Here is a 14703-nt window from a genome sequence, read left to right as displayed (position 1 = left end):
GAGAGAGATCCTGAAACCTCACTCTAATAGGCTGAGGTGCTGTGCTCGGTGGCCTGCTGGGACCAAGGCCCGTCAGGGCAAGGCGAATAGGCCTTTGTCAGGCCTTCGTCAGGGCTTTGTCGGGGAGGGGCCAGGAGCCCTGCTCGCTTCAATCCCCTCACCGATAGACAGTTGCAGAAACTAGGATGCAAGAACCTTTCCTGGATGGGGTTTTGATTTTCACGAAAAGTGTGTCAGCTTTGCTTTCAGCATGAGTCTGATTTCCAAAAAATGCATTTTGAACAATTTAAAGATTTGATCTGCGTTGGCCGGGAATCGAACCCGGGTCAACTGCTTGGAAGGCAGCTATGCTCACCACTATACCACAACGCCTGCCTGTCTGGGCTATCTGATGGAGCGGCCCTTAGAAATAAGAATAAGTCATTGGCTGGGAATGAAAAAAGCTTGCGTTTGACGCAGAAGCAGTTCGCATCATGAGGTCTTGCCGGTCAGCCCAACATTTCCCCGGGACCCCTTAAAAAAGGAGCTTGGTTTTAAGTTTGGTTTGATTGAACAGTACATTTTGTTGGCTGGGCTGGGACCCTCTCCTATTTAGCGCAAGAGTCGAACGAGGCAGCAAGTTCAAGGAATGACATTGCATCCAGGCACTTACAGCTCTTTGTGCCCTAATGCCATGACACAAAAACATAATTTGAAAAAAGTTAGCAGAGGATGGTTTCGATCCATCGACCTCTGGGTTATGGGCCCAGCACGCTTCCGCTGCGCCACTCTGCTGGTTGGAGAACAAGAGCTTTTATGGGCTTTTACAGCCTACAAACCGACAACCCTAGACCCAGTTTCGAGTGAAGCGGGCAGTAGGCCTTACAAAGCCAAACAACCTGCAACCACGCACTCCCATCCCATGGCCTTTTGCAGACAGGCCTCATTTCTCTAGCTCACACCCTAACTGCCAACACCCCTTCCCCTTCTCTCTCTGTCTCTCTCTCTCTGTCTCTCTCTCTCATTCTCTCTCTCTCGCAAATAGATACTTTACTTCCCAGGTGCAACAAAACAAGCCTTCTCGAGCTGGCAGATATGGGAAGGAAGGAAGGAAGGGCCAGTTTGGAAACTCAACTCAATTACCATAAATCCCCTGCTAAGGGTTATGGGAGGGAGGAATGAAGGAACTTTGCTTCAGGGAAAGGGCTGCTGCTGCTTCAGCATGTGAGGAGCGCAGCCACACGTTTCACCTTCTTCAGTATGTTGGTTTACAGGATGAGAGAGATCCTGAAACCTCACTCTAATAGGCTGAGGTGCTGTGCTCGGTGGCCTGCTGGGACCAAGGCCCGTCAGGGCAAGGCGAATAGGCCTTTGTCAGGCCTTCGTCAGGGCTTTGTCGGGGAGGGGCCAGGAGCCCTGCTCGCTTCAATCCCCTCACCGATAGACAGTTGCAGAAACTAGGATGCAAGAACCTTTCCTGGATGGGGTTTTGATTTTCACGAAAAGTGTGTCAGCTTTGCTTTCAGCATGAGTCTGATTTCCAAAAAATGCATTTTGAACAATTTAAAGATTTGATCTGCGTTGGCCGGGAATCGAACCCGGGTCAACTGCTTGGAAGGCAGCTATGCTCACCACTATACCACCAACGCCTGCCTGTCTGGGCTATCTGATGGAGCGGCCCTTAGAAATAAGAATAAGTCATTGGCTGGGAATGAAAAAAGCTTGCGTTTGACGCAGAAGCAGTTCGCATCATGAGGTCTTGCCGGTCAGCCCAACATTTCCCCGGGACCCCTTAAAAAAGGAGCTTGGTTTTAAGTTTGGTTTGATTGAACAGTACATTTTGTTGGCTGGGCTGGGACCCTCTCCTATTTAGCGCAAGAGTGGAACGAGGCAGCAAGTTCAAGGAATGACATTGCATCCAGGCACTTACAGCTCTTTGTGCCCTAATGCCATGACACAAAAACATAATTTGAAAAAAGTTAGCAGAGGATGGTTTCGATCCATCGACCTCTGGGTTATGGGCCCAGCACGCTTCCGCTGCGCCACTCTGCTGGTTGGAGAACAAGAGCTTTTCTGGGCTTTTACAGCCTACAAACCGACAACCCTAGACCCAGTTTCGAGTGAAGCGGGCAGTAGGCCTTACAAAGCCAAACAACCTGCAACCACGCACTCCCATCCCATGGCCTTTTGCAGACAGGCCTCATTTCTCTAGCTCACACCCTAACTGCCAACACCCCTTCCCCTTCTCTCTCTGTCTCTCTCTCTCTGTCTCTCTCTCTCATTCTCTCTCTCTCGCAAATAGATACTTTACTTCCCAGGTGCAACAAAACAAGCCTTCTCGAGCTGGCAGATATGGGAAGGAAGGAAGGAAGGGCCAGTTTGGAAACTCAACTCAATTACCATAAATCCCCTGCTAAGGGTTATGGGAGGGAGGAATGAAGGAACTTTGCTTCAGGGAAAGGGCTGCTGCTGCTTCAGCATGTGAGGAGCGCAGCCACACGTTTCACCTTCTTCAGTATGTTGGTTTACAGGATGAGAGAGATCCTGAAACCTCACTCTAATAGGCTGAGGTGCTGTGCTCGGTGGCCTGCTGGGACCAAGGCCCGTCAGGGCAAGGCGAATAGGCCTTTGTCAGGCCTTCGTCAGGGCTTTGTCGGGGAGGGGCCAGGAGCCCTGCTCGCTTCAATCCCCTCACCGATAGACAGTTGCAGAAACTAGGATGCAAGAACCTTTCCTGGATGGGGTTTTGATTTTCACGAAAAGTGTGTCAGCTTTGCTTTCAGCATGAGTCTGATTTCCAAAAAATGCATTTTGAACAATTTAAAGATTTGATCTGCGTTGGCCGGGAATCGAACCCGGGTCAACTGCTTGGAAGGCAGCTATGCTCACCACTATACCACCAACGCCTGCCTGTCTGGGCTATCTGATGGAGCGGCCCTTAGAAATAAGAATAAGTCATTGGCTGGGAATGAAAAAAGCTTGCGTTTGACGCAGAAGCAGTTCGCATCATGAGGTCTTGCCGGTCAGCCCAACATTTCCCCGGGACCCCTTAAAAAAGGAGCTTGGTTTTAAGTTTGGTTTGATTGAACAGTACATTTTGTTGGCTGGGCTGGGACCCTCTCCTATTTAGCGCAAGAGTGGAACGAGGCAGCAAGTTCAAGGAATGACATTGCATCCAGGCACTTACAGCTCTTTGTGCCCTAATGCCATGACACAAAAACATAATTTGAAAAAAGTTAGCAGAGGATGGTTTCGATCCATCGACCTCTGGGTTATGGGCCCAGCACGCTTCCGCTGCGCCACTCTGCTGGTTGGAGAACAAGAGCTTTTCTGGGCTTTTACAGCCTACAAACCGACAACCCTAGACCCAGTTTCGAGTGAAGCGGGCAGTAGGCCTTACAAAGCCAAACAACCTGCAACCACGCACTCCCATCCCATGGCCTTTTGCAGACAGGCCTCATTTCTCTAGCTCACACCCTAACTGCCAACACCCCTTCCCCTTCTCTCTCTGTCTCTCTCTCTCTGTCTCTCTCTCTCATTCTCTCTCTCTCGCAAATAGATACTTTACTTCCCAGGTGCAACAAAACAAGCCTTCTCGAGCTGGCAGATATGGGAAGGAAGGAAGGAAGGGCCAGTTTGGAAACTCAACTCAATTACCATAAATCCCCTGCTAAGGGTTATGGGAGGGAGGAATGAAGGAACTTTGCTTCAGGGAAAGGGCTGCTGCTGCTTCAGCATGTGAGGAGCGCAGCCACACGTTTCACCTTCTTCAGTATGTTGGTTTACAGGATGAGAGAGATCCTGAAACCTCACTCTAATAGGCTGAGGTGCTGTGCTCGGTGGCCTGCTGGGACCAAGGCCCGTCAGGGCAAGGCGAATAGGCCTTTGTCAGGCCTTCGTCAGGGCTTTGTCGGGGAGGGGCCAGGAGCCCTGCTCGCTTCAATCCCCTCACCGATAGACAGTTGCAGAAACTAGGATGCAAGAACCTTTCCTGGATGGGGTTTTGATTTTCACGAAAAGTGTGTCAGCTTTGCTTTCAGCATGAGTCTGATTTCCAAAAAATGCATTTTGAACAATTTAAAGATTTGATCTGCGTTGGCCGGGAATCGAACCCGGGTCAACTGCTTGGAAGGCAGCTATGCTCACCACTATACCACCAATGCCTGCCTGTCTGGGCTATCTGATGGAGCGGCCCTTAGAAATAAGAATAAGTCATTGGCTGGGAATGAAAAAAGCTTGCGTTTGACGCAGAAGCAGTTCGCATCATGAGGTCTTGCCGGTCAGCCCAACATTTCCCCGGGACCCCTTAAAAAAGGAGCTTGGTTTTAAGTTTGGTTTGATTGAACAGTACATTTTGTTGGCTGGGCTGGGACCCTCTCCTATTTAGCGCAAGAGTGGAACGAGGCAGCAAGTTCAAGGAATGACATTGCATCCAGGCACTTACAGCTCTTTGTGCCCTAATGCCATGACACAAAAACATAATTTGAAAAAAGTTAGCAGACGATGGTTTCGATCCATCGACCTCTGGGTTATGGGCCCAGCACGCTTCCGCCGCGCCACTCTGCTGGTTGGAGAACAACAGCTTTTCTGGGCTTTTACAGCCTACAAACCGACAACCCTAGACCCAGTTTCGAGTGAAGCGGGCAGTAGGCCTTACAACGCCAAACAACCTGCAACCACGCACTCCCATCCCATGGCCTTTTGCAGACAGGCCTCATTTCTCTAGCTCACACCCTAACTGCCAACACCCCTTCCCCTTCTCTCTCTGTCTCTCTCTCTCTGTCTCTCTCTCTCATTCTCTCTCTCTCGCAAATAGATACTTTACTTCCCAGGTGCAACAAAACAAGCCTTCTCGAGCTGGCAGATATGGGAAGGAAGGAAGGAAGGGCCAGTTTGGAAACTCAACTCAATTACCATAAATCCCCTGCTAAGGGTTATGGGAGGGAGGAATGAAGGAACTTTGCTTCAGGGAAAGGGCTGCTGCTGCTTCAGCATGTGAGGAGCGCAGCCACACGTTTCACCTTCTTCAGTATGTTGGTTTACAGGATGAGAGAGATCCTGAAACCTCACTCTAATAGGCTGAGGTGCTGTGCTCGGTGGCCTGCTGGGACCAAGGCCCGTCAGGGCAAGGCGAATAGGCCTTTGTCAGGCCTTTGTCAGGGCTTTGTCGGGGCTTTGTCGGGGAGGGGCCAGGAGCCCTGCTCGCTTCGATCCCCTCACCGATAGACAGTTGCAGAAACTAGGATGCAAGAACCTTTCCTGGATGGGGTTTTGATTTTCACGAAAAGTGTGTCAGCTTTGCTTTCAGCATGAGTCTGATTTCCAAAAAATGCATTTTGAACAATTTAAAGATTTGATCTGCGTTGGCCGGGAATCGAACCCGGGTCAACTGCTTGGAAGGCAGCTATGCTCACCACTATACCACCAACGCCTGCCTGCCTGTCTGGGCTATCTGATGGAGCGGCCCTTAGAAATAAGAATAAGTCATTGGCTGGGAATTAAAAAAGCTTGCGTTTGACGCAGAAGCAGTTCGCATCATGAGGTCTTGCCGGTCAGCCCAACATTTCCCCGGGACCCCTTAAAAAAGGAGCTTGGTTTTAAGTTTGGTTTGATTGAACAGTACATTTTGTTGGCTGGGCTGGGACCCTCTCCTATTTAGCGCAAGAGTGGAACGAGGCAGCAAGTTCAAGGAATGACATTGCATCCAGGCACTTACAGCTCTTTGTGCCCTAATGCCATGACACAAAAACATAATTTGAAAAAAGTTAGCAGAGGATGGTTTCGATCCATCGACCTCTGGGTTATGGGCCCAGCACGCTTCCGCTGCGCCACTCTGCTGGTTGGAGAACAAGAGCTTTTCTGGGCTTTTACAGCCTACAAACCGACAACCCTAGACCCAGTTTCGAGTGAAGCGGGCAGTAGGCCTTACAAAGCCAAACAACCTGCAACCACGCACTCCCATCCCATGGCCTTTTGCAGACAGGCCTCATTTCTCTAGCTCACACCCTAACTGCCAACACCCCTTCCCCTTCTCTCTCTGTCTCTCTCTCTCTGTCTCTCTCTCTCATTCTCTCTCTCTCGCAAATAGATACTTTACTTCCCAGGTGCAACAAAACAAGCCTTCTCGAGCTGGCAGATATGGGAAGGAAGGAAGGAAGGGCCAGTTTGGAAACTCAACTCAATTACCATAAATCCCCTGCTAAGGGTTATGGGAGGGAGGAATGAAGGAACTTTGCTTCAGGGAAAGGGCTGCTGCTGCTTCAGCATGTGAGGAGCGCAGCCACACGTTTCACCTTCTTCAGTATGTTGGTTTACAGGATGAGAGAGATCCTGAAACCTCACTCTAATAGGCTGAGGTGCTGTGCTCGGTGGCCTGCTGGGACCAAGGCCCGTCAGGGCAAGGCGAATAGGCCTTTGTCAGGCCTTCGTCAGGGCTTTGTCGGGGAGGGGCCAGGAGCCCTGCTCGCTTCAATCCCCTCACCGATAGACAGTTGCAGAAACTAGGATGCAAGAACCTTTCCTGGATGGGGTTTTGATTTTCACGAAAAGTGTGTCAGCTTTGCTTTCAGCATGAGTCTGATTTCCAAAAAATGCATTTTGAACAATTTAAAGATTTGATCTGCGTTGGCCGGGAATCGAACCCGGGTCAACTGCTTGAAAGGCAGCTATGCTCACCACTATACCACCAACGCCTGCCTGTCTGGGCTATCTGATGGAGCGGCCCTTAGAAATAAGAATAAGTCATTGGCTGGGAATGAAAAAAGCTTGCGTTTGACGCAGAAGCAGTTCGCATCATGAGGTCTTGCCGGTCAGCCCAACATTTCCCCGGGACCCCTTAAAAAAGGAGCTTGGTTTTAAGTTTGGTTTGATTGAACAGTACATTTTGTTGGCTGGGCTGGGACCCTCTCTTATTTAGCGCAAGAGTGGAACGAGGCAGCAAGTTCAAGGAATGACATTGCATCCAGGCACTTACAGCTCTTTGTGCCCTAATGCCATGACACAAAAACATAATTTGAAAAAAGTTAGCAGAGGATGGTTTCGATCCATCGACCTCTGGGTTATGGGCCCAGCACGCTTCCGCTGCGCCACTCTGCTGGTTGGAGAACAAGAGCTTTTCTGGGCTTTTACAGCCTACAAACCGACAACCCTAGACCCAGTTTCGAGTGAAGCGGGCAGTAGGCCTTACAAAGCCAAACAACCTGCAACCACGCACTCCCATCCCATGGCCTTTTGCAGACAGGCCTCATTTCTCTAGCTCACACCCTAACTGCCAACACCCCTTCCCCTTCTCTATCTGTCTCTCTCTCTCTGTCTCTCTCTCTCATTCTCTCTCTCTCGCAAATAGATACTTTACTTCCCAGGTGCAACAAAACAAGCCTTCTCGAGCTGGCAGATATGGGAAGGAAGGAAGGAAGGGCCAGTTTGGAAACTCAACTCAATTACCATAAATCCCCTGCTAAGGGTTATGGGAGGGAGGAATGAAGGAACTTTGCTTCAGGGAAAGGGCTGCTGCTGCTTCAGCATGTGAGGAGCGCAGCCACACGTTTCACCTTCTTCAGTATGTTGGTTTACAGGATGAGAGAGATCCTGAAACCTCACTCTAATAGGCTGAGGTGCTGTGCTCGGTGGCCTGCTGGGACCAAGGCCCGTCAGGGCAAGGCGAATAGGCCTTTGTCAGGCCTTTGTCAGGGCTTTGTCGGGGAGGGGCCAGGAGCCCTGCTCGCTTCAATCCCCTCACCGATAGACAGTTGCAGAAACTAGGATGCAAGAACCTTTCCTGGATGGGGTTTTGATTTTCACGAAAAGTGTGTCAGCTTTGCTTTCAGCATGAGTCTGATTTCCAAAAAATGCATTTTGAACAATTTAAAGATTTGATCTGCGTTGGCCGGGAATCGAACCCGGGTCAACTGCTTGGAAGGCAGCTATGCTCACCACTATACCACCAACGCCTGCCTGTCTGGGCTATCTGATGGAGCGGCCCTTAGAAATAAGAATAAGTCATTGGCTGGGAATGAAAAAAGCTTGCGTTTGACGCAGAAGCAGTTCGCATCATGAGGTCTTGCCGGTCAGCCCAACATTTCCCCGGGACCCCTTAAAAAAGGAGCTTGGTTTTAAGTTTGGTTTGATTGAACAGTACATTTTGTTGGCTGGGCTGGGACCCTCTCCTATTTAGCGCAAGAGTGGAACGAGGCAGCAAGTTCAAGGAATGACATTGCATCCAGGCACTTACAGCTCTTTGTGCCCTAATGCCATGACACAAAAACATAATTTGAAAAAAGTTAGCAGAGGATGGTTTCGATCCATCGACCTCTGGGTTATGGGCCCAGCACGCTTCCGCTGCGCCACTCTGCTGGTTGGAGAACAAGAGCTTTTCTGGGCTTTTACAGCCTACAAACCGACAACCCTAGACCCAGTTTCGAGTGAAGCGGGCAGTAGGCCTTACAAAGCCAAACAACCTGCAACCACGCACTCCCATCCCATGGCCTTTTGCAGACAGGCCTCATTTCTCTAGCTCACACCCTAACTGCCAACACCCCTTCCCCTTCTCTCTCTGTCTCTCTCTCTCTGTCTCTCTCTCTCATTCTCTCTCTCTCGCAAATAGATACTTTACTTCCCAGGTGCAACAAAACAAGCCTTCTCGAGCTGGCAGATATGGGAAGGAAGGAAGGAAGGGCCAGTTTGGAAACTCAACTCAATTACCATAAATCCCCTGCTAAGGGTTATGGGAGGGAGGAATGAAGGAACTTTGCTTCAGGGAAAGGGCTGCTGCTGCTTCAGCATGTGAGGAGCGCAGCCACACGTTTCACCTTCTTCAGTATGTTGGTTTACAGGATGAGAGAGATCCTGAAACCTCACTCTAATAGGCTGAGGTGCTGTGCTCGGTGGCCTGCTGGGACCAAGGCCCGTCAGGGCAAGGCGAATAGGCCTTTGTCAGGCCTTCGTCAGGGCTTTGTCGGGGAGGGGCCAGGAGCCCTGCTCGCTTCAATCCCCTCACCGATAGACAGTTGCAGAAACTAGGATGCAAGAACCTTTCCTGGATGGGGTTTTGATTTTCACGAAAAGTGTGTCAGCTTTGCTTTCAGCATGAGTCTGATTTCCAAAAAATGCATTTTGAACAATTTAAAGATTTGATCTGCGTTGGCCGGGAATCGAACCCGGGTCAACTGCTTGGAAGGCAGCTATGCTCACCACTATACCACCAATGCCTGCCTGTCTGGGCTATCTGATGGAGCGGCCCTTAGAAATAAGAATAAGTCATTGGCTGGGAATGAAAAAAGCTTGCGTTTGACGCAGAAGCAGTTCGCATCATGAGGTCTTGCCGGTCAGCCCAACATTTCCCCGGGACCCCTTAAAAAAGGAGCTTGGTTTTAAGTTTGGTTTGATTGAACAGTACATTTTGTTGGCTGGGCTGGGACCCTCTCCTATTTAGCGCAAGAGTGGAACGAGGCAGCAAGTTCAAGGAATGACATTGCATCCAGGCACTTACAGCTCTTTGTGCCCTAATGCCATGACACAAAAACATAATTTGAAAAAAGTTAGCAGAGGATGGTTTCGATCCATCGACCTCTGGGTTATGGGCCCAGCACGCTTCCGCCGCGCCACTCTGCTGGTTGGAGAACAACAGCTTTTCTGGGCTTTTACAGCCTACAAACCGACAACCCTAGACCCAGTTTCGAGTGAAGCGGGCAGTAGGCCTTACAACGCCAAACAACCTGCAACCACGCACTCCCATCCCATGGCCTTTTGCAGACAGGCCTCATTTCTCTAGCTCACACCCTAACTGCCAACACCCCTTCCCCTTCTCTCTCTGTCTCTCTCTCTCTGTCTCTCTCTCTCATTCTCTCTCTCTCGCAAATAGATACTTTACTTCCCAGGTGCAACAAAACAAGCCTTCTCGAGCTGGCAGATATGGGAAGGAAGGAAGGAAGGGCCAGTTTGGAAACTCAACTCAATTACCATAAATCCCCTGCTAAGGGTTATGGGAGGGAGGAATGAAGGAACTTTGCTTCAGGGAAAGGGCTGCTGCTGCTTCAGCATGTGAGGAGCGCAGCCACACGTTTCACCTTCTTCAGTATGTTGGTTTACAGGATGAGAGAGATCCTGAAACCTCACTCTAATAGGCTGAGGTGCTGTGCTCGGTGGCCTGCTGGGACCAAGGCCCGTCAGGGCAAGGCGAATAGGCCTTTGTCAGGCCTTCGTCAGGGCTTTGTCGGGGAGGGGCCAGGAGCCCTGCTCGCTTCAATCCCCTCACCGATAGACAGTTGCAGAAACTAGGATGCAAGAACCTTTCCTGGATGGGGTTTTGATTTTCACGAAAGGTGTGTCAGCTTTGCTTTCAGCATGAGTCTGATTTCCAAAAAATGCATTTTGAACAATTTAAAGATTTGATCTGCGTTGGCCGGGAATCGAACCCGGATCAACTGCTTGGAAGGCAGCTATGCTCACCACTATACCACCAACGCCTGCCTGTCTGGGCTATCTGATGGAGCGGCCCTTAGAAATAAGAATAAGTCATTGGCTGGGAATGAAAAAAGCTTGCGTTTGACGCAGAAGCAGTTCGCATCATGAGGTCTTGCCGGTCAGCCCAACATTTCCCCGGGACCCCTTAAAAAAGGAGCTTGGTTTTAAGTTTGGTTTGATTGAACAATACATTTTGTTGGCTGGGCTGGGACCCTCTCCTATTTAGCGCAAGAGTGGAACGAGGCAGCAAGTTCAAGGAATGACATTGCATCCAGGCACTTACAGCTCTTTGTGCCCTAATGCCATGACACAAAAACATAATTTGAAAAAAGTTAGCAGAGGATGGTTTCGATCCATCGACCTCTGGGTTATGGGCCCAGCACGCTTCCGCTGCGCCACTCTGCTGGTTGGAGAACAAGAGCTTTTCTGGGCTTTTACAGCCTACAAACCGACAACCCTAGACCCAGTTTCGAGTGAAGCGGGCAGTAGGCCTTACAAAGCCAAACAACCTGCAACCACGCACTCCCATCCCATGGCCTTTTGCAGACAGGCCTCATTTCTCTAGCTCACACCCTAACTGCCAACACCCCTTCCCCTTCTCTCTCTGTCTCTCTCTCTCTGTCTCTCTCTCTCATTCTCTCTCTCTCGCAAATAGATACTTTACTTCCCAGGTGCAACAAAACAAGCCTTCTCGAGCTGGCAGATATGGGAAGGAAGGAAGGAAGGGCCAGTTTGGAAACTCAACTCAATTACCATAAATCCCCTGCTAAGGGTTATGGGAGGGAGGAATGAAGGAACTTTGCTTCAGGGAAAGGGCTGCTGCTGCTTCAGCATGTGAGGAGCGCAGCCACACGTTTCACCTTCTTCAGTATGTTGGTTTACAGGATGAGAGAGATCCTGAAACCTCACTCTAATAGGCTGAGGAGCTGTGCTCGGTGGCCTGCTGGGACCTTTGCCCGTCAGGGCAAGGCGAATAGGCCTTTGTCAGGCCTTCGTCAGGGCTTTGTCGGGGAGGGGCCAGGAGCCCTGCTCGCTTCAATCCCCTCACCGATAGACAGTTGCAGAAACTAGGATGCAAGAACCTTTCCTGGATGGGGTTTTGATTTTCCTCCCTCCCATAACCCTTAGCAGGGGATTTATGGTAATTGAGTTGAGTTTCCAAACTGGCCCTTCCTTCCTTCCTTCCCATATCTGCCAGCTCGAGAAGGCTTGTTTTGTTGCACCTGGGAAGTAAAGTATCTATTTGCGAGAGAGAGAGAATGTGAGAGAGAGACAGAGAGAGAGAGACAGAGAGAGAAGGGGAAGGGGTGTTGGCAGTTAGGGTGTGAGCTAGAGAAATGAGGCCTGTCTGCAAAAGGCCATGGGATGGGAGTGCGTGGTTGCAGGTTGTTTGGCTTTGTAAGGCCTACTGCCCGCTTCACTCGAAACTGGGTCTAGGGTTGTCGGTTTGTAGGCTGTAAAAGCCCAGAAAAGCTCTTGTTCTCCAACCAGCAGAGTGGCGCAGCGGAAGCGTGCTGGGCCCATAACCCAGAGGTCGATGGATCGAAACCATCCTCTGCTAAGTTTTTTCAAATTATGTTTTTGTGTCATGGCATTAGGGCACAAAGAGCTGTAAGTGCCTGGATGCAATGTCATTCCTTGAACTTGCTGCCTCGTTCCACTCTTGCGCTAAATAGGAGAGGGTCCCAGCCCAGCCAACAAAATGTACTGTTCAATCAAACCAAACTTAAAACCAAGCTCCTTTTTTAAGGGGTCCCGGGGAAATGTTGGGCTGACCGGCAAGACCTCATGATGCGAACTGCTTCTGCGTCAAACGCAAGCTTTTTTCATTCCCAGCCAATGATTTATTCTTATTTCTAAGGGCCGCTCCATCAGATAGCCCAGACAGGCAGGCGTTGGTGGTATAGTGGTGAGCATAGCTGCCTTCCAAGCAGTTGACCCGGGTTCGATTCCCGGCCAACGCAGATCAAATCTTTAAATTGTTCAAAATGCATTTTTTGGAAATCAGACTCATGCTGAAAGCAAAGCTGACACACTTTTCGTGAAAATCAAAACCCCATCCAGGAAAGGTTCTTGCATCCTAGTTTCTGCAACTGTCTATCGGTGAGGGGATTGAAGCGAGCAGGGCTCCTGGCCCCTCCCCGACAAAGCCCTGACGAAGGCCTGACAAAGGCCTATTCGCCTTGCCCTGACGGGCCTTGGTCCCAGCAGGCCACCGAGCACAGCACCTCAGCCTATTAGAGTGAGGTTTCAGGATCTCTCTCATCCTGTAAACCAACATACTGAAGAAGGTGAAACGTGTGGCTGCGCTCCTCACATGCTGAAGCAGCAGCAGCCCTTTCCCTGAAGCAAAGTTCCTTCATTCCTCCCTCCCATAACCCTTAGCAGGGGATTTATGGTAATTGAGTTGAGTTTCCAAACTGGCCCTTCCTTCCTTCCTTCCCATATCTGCCAGCTCGAGAAGGCTTGTTTTGTTGCACCTGGGAAGTAAAGTATCTATTTGCGAGAGAGAGAGAATGTGAGAGAGAGACAGAGAGAGAGAGACAGAGAGAGAAGGGGAAGGGGTGTTGGCAGTTAGGGTGTGAGCTAGAGAAATGAGGCCTGTCTGCAAAAGGCCATGGGATGGGAGTGCGTGGTTGCAGGTTGTTTGGCTTTGTAAGGCCTACTGCCCGCTTCACTCGAAACTGGGTCTAGGGTTGTCGGTTTGTAGGCTGTAAAAGCCCAGAAAAGCTCTTGTTCTCCAACCAGCAGAGTGGCGCAGCGGAAGCGTGCTGGGCCCATAACCCAGAGGTCGATGGATCGAAACCATCCTCTGCTAACTTTTTTCAAATTATGTTTTTGTGTCATGGCATTAGGGCACAAAGAGCTGTAAGTGCCTGGATGCAATGTCATTCCTTGAACTTGCTGCCTCGTTCCACTCTTGCGCTAAATAGGAGAGGGTCCCAGCCCAGCCAACAAAATGTACTGTTCAATCAAACCAAACTTAAAACCAAGCTCCTTTTTTAAGGGGTCCCGGGGAAATGTTGGGCTGACCGGCAAGACCTCATGATGCGAACTGCTTCTGCGTCAAACGCAAGCTTTTTTCATTCCCAGCCAATGACTTATTCTTATTTCTAAGGGCCGCTCCATCAGATAGCCCAGACAGGCAGGCGTTGGTGGTATAGTGGTGAGCATAGCTGCCTTCCAAGCAGTTGACCCGGGTTCGATTCCCGGCCAACGCAGATCAAATCTTTAAATTGTTCAAAATGCATTTTTTGGAAATCAGACTCATGCTGAAAGCAAAGCTGACACACTTTTCGTGAAAATCAAAACCCCATCCAGGAAAGGTTCTTGCATCCTAGTTTCTGCAACTGTCTATCGGTGAGGGGATTGAAGCGAGCAGGGCTCCTGGCCCCTCCCCGACAAAGCCCTGACGAAGGCCTGACAAAGGCCTATTCGCCTTGCCCTGACGGGCCTTGGTCCCAGCAGGCCACCGAGCACAGCACCTCAGCCTATTAGAGTGAGGTTTCAGGATCTCTCTCATCCTGTAAACCAACATACTGAAGAAGGTGAAACGTGTGGCTGCGCTCCTCACATGCTGAAGCAGCAGCAGCCCTTTCCCTGAAGCAAAGTTCCTTCATTCCTCCCTCCCATAACCCTTAGCAGGGGATTTATGGTAATTGAGTTGAGTTTCCAAACTGGCCCTTCCTTCCTTCCTTCCCATATCTGCCAGCTCGAGAAGGCTTGTTTTGTTGCACCTGGGAAGTAAAGTATCTATTTGCGAGAGAGAGAGAATGTGAGAGAGAGACAGAGAGAGAGAGACAGAGAGAGAAGGGGAAGGGGTGTTGGCAGTTAGGGTGTGAGCTAGAGAAATGAGGCCTGTCTGCAAAAGGCCATGGGATGGGAGTGCGTGGTTGCAGGTTGTTTGGCTTTGTAAGGCCTACTGCCCGCTTCACTCGAAACTGGGTCTAGGGTTGTCGGTTTGTAGGCTGTAAAAGCCCAGAAAAGCTCTTGTTCTCCAACCAGCAGAGTGGCGCAGCGGAAGCGTGCTGGGCCCATAACCCAGAGGTCGATGGATCGAAACCATCCTCTGCTAACTTTTTTCAAATTATGTTTTTGTGTCATGGCATTAGGGCACAAAGAGCTGTAAGTGCCTGGATGCAATGTCATTCCTTGAACTTGCTGCCTCGTTCCACTCTTGCGCTAAATAGGAGAGGGTCCCAGCCCAGCCAACAAAATGTACTGTTCAATCAAACCAAACTTAAAACCAAGCTCCTTTTTTAA

General features: G+C 50.1%; 6 non-coding genes across 6 annotated transcripts; 5 read left to right on the top strand and 1 right to left on the bottom strand.

The window, feature by feature from the left end:
- Positions 1-6599: 6599 nt before the first annotated feature.
- TRNAE-UUC (transfer RNA glutamic acid (anticodon UUC)) lies at positions 6600-6671 on the bottom strand. Its single transcript has one exon. It is a non-coding gene; the product is annotated as a tRNA-Glu (tRNA).
- A 5258-nt stretch (positions 6672-11929) lies between these two features.
- Positions 11930-12001, top strand: TRNAM-CAU (transfer RNA methionine (anticodon CAU)). Its single transcript has one exon. It is a non-coding gene; the product is annotated as a tRNA-Met (tRNA).
- Positions 12002-12332: 331 nt separating this feature from the next.
- TRNAG-UCC (transfer RNA glycine (anticodon UCC)) lies at positions 12333-12404 on the top strand. The gene has a single exon. It is a non-coding gene; the product is annotated as a tRNA-Gly (tRNA).
- A 782-nt stretch (positions 12405-13186) lies between these two features.
- Positions 13187-13258, top strand: TRNAM-CAU (transfer RNA methionine (anticodon CAU)). The gene has a single exon. It is a non-coding gene; the product is annotated as a tRNA-Met (tRNA).
- Positions 13259-13589: 331 nt separating this feature from the next.
- TRNAG-UCC (transfer RNA glycine (anticodon UCC)) lies at positions 13590-13661 on the top strand. Its single transcript has one exon. It is a non-coding gene; the product is annotated as a tRNA-Gly (tRNA).
- Positions 13662-14443: 782 nt separating this feature from the next.
- On the top strand, positions 14444-14515 carry TRNAM-CAU (transfer RNA methionine (anticodon CAU)). The gene has a single exon. It is a non-coding gene; the product is annotated as a tRNA-Met (tRNA).
- Positions 14516-14703: the final 188 nt, after the last annotated feature.

Source organism: Ambystoma mexicanum, chromosome 6q, assembly GCF_040938575.1.
Source record: "Ambystoma mexicanum isolate Mex_15411 chromosome 6q, UKY_AmexF1_1, whole genome shotgun sequence".
Classification (NCBI taxonomy): Eukaryota; Metazoa; Chordata; class Amphibia; order Caudata; family Ambystomatidae; genus Ambystoma; species Ambystoma mexicanum.
This window is presented reverse-complemented; position numbering and strand designations above follow the sequence as displayed.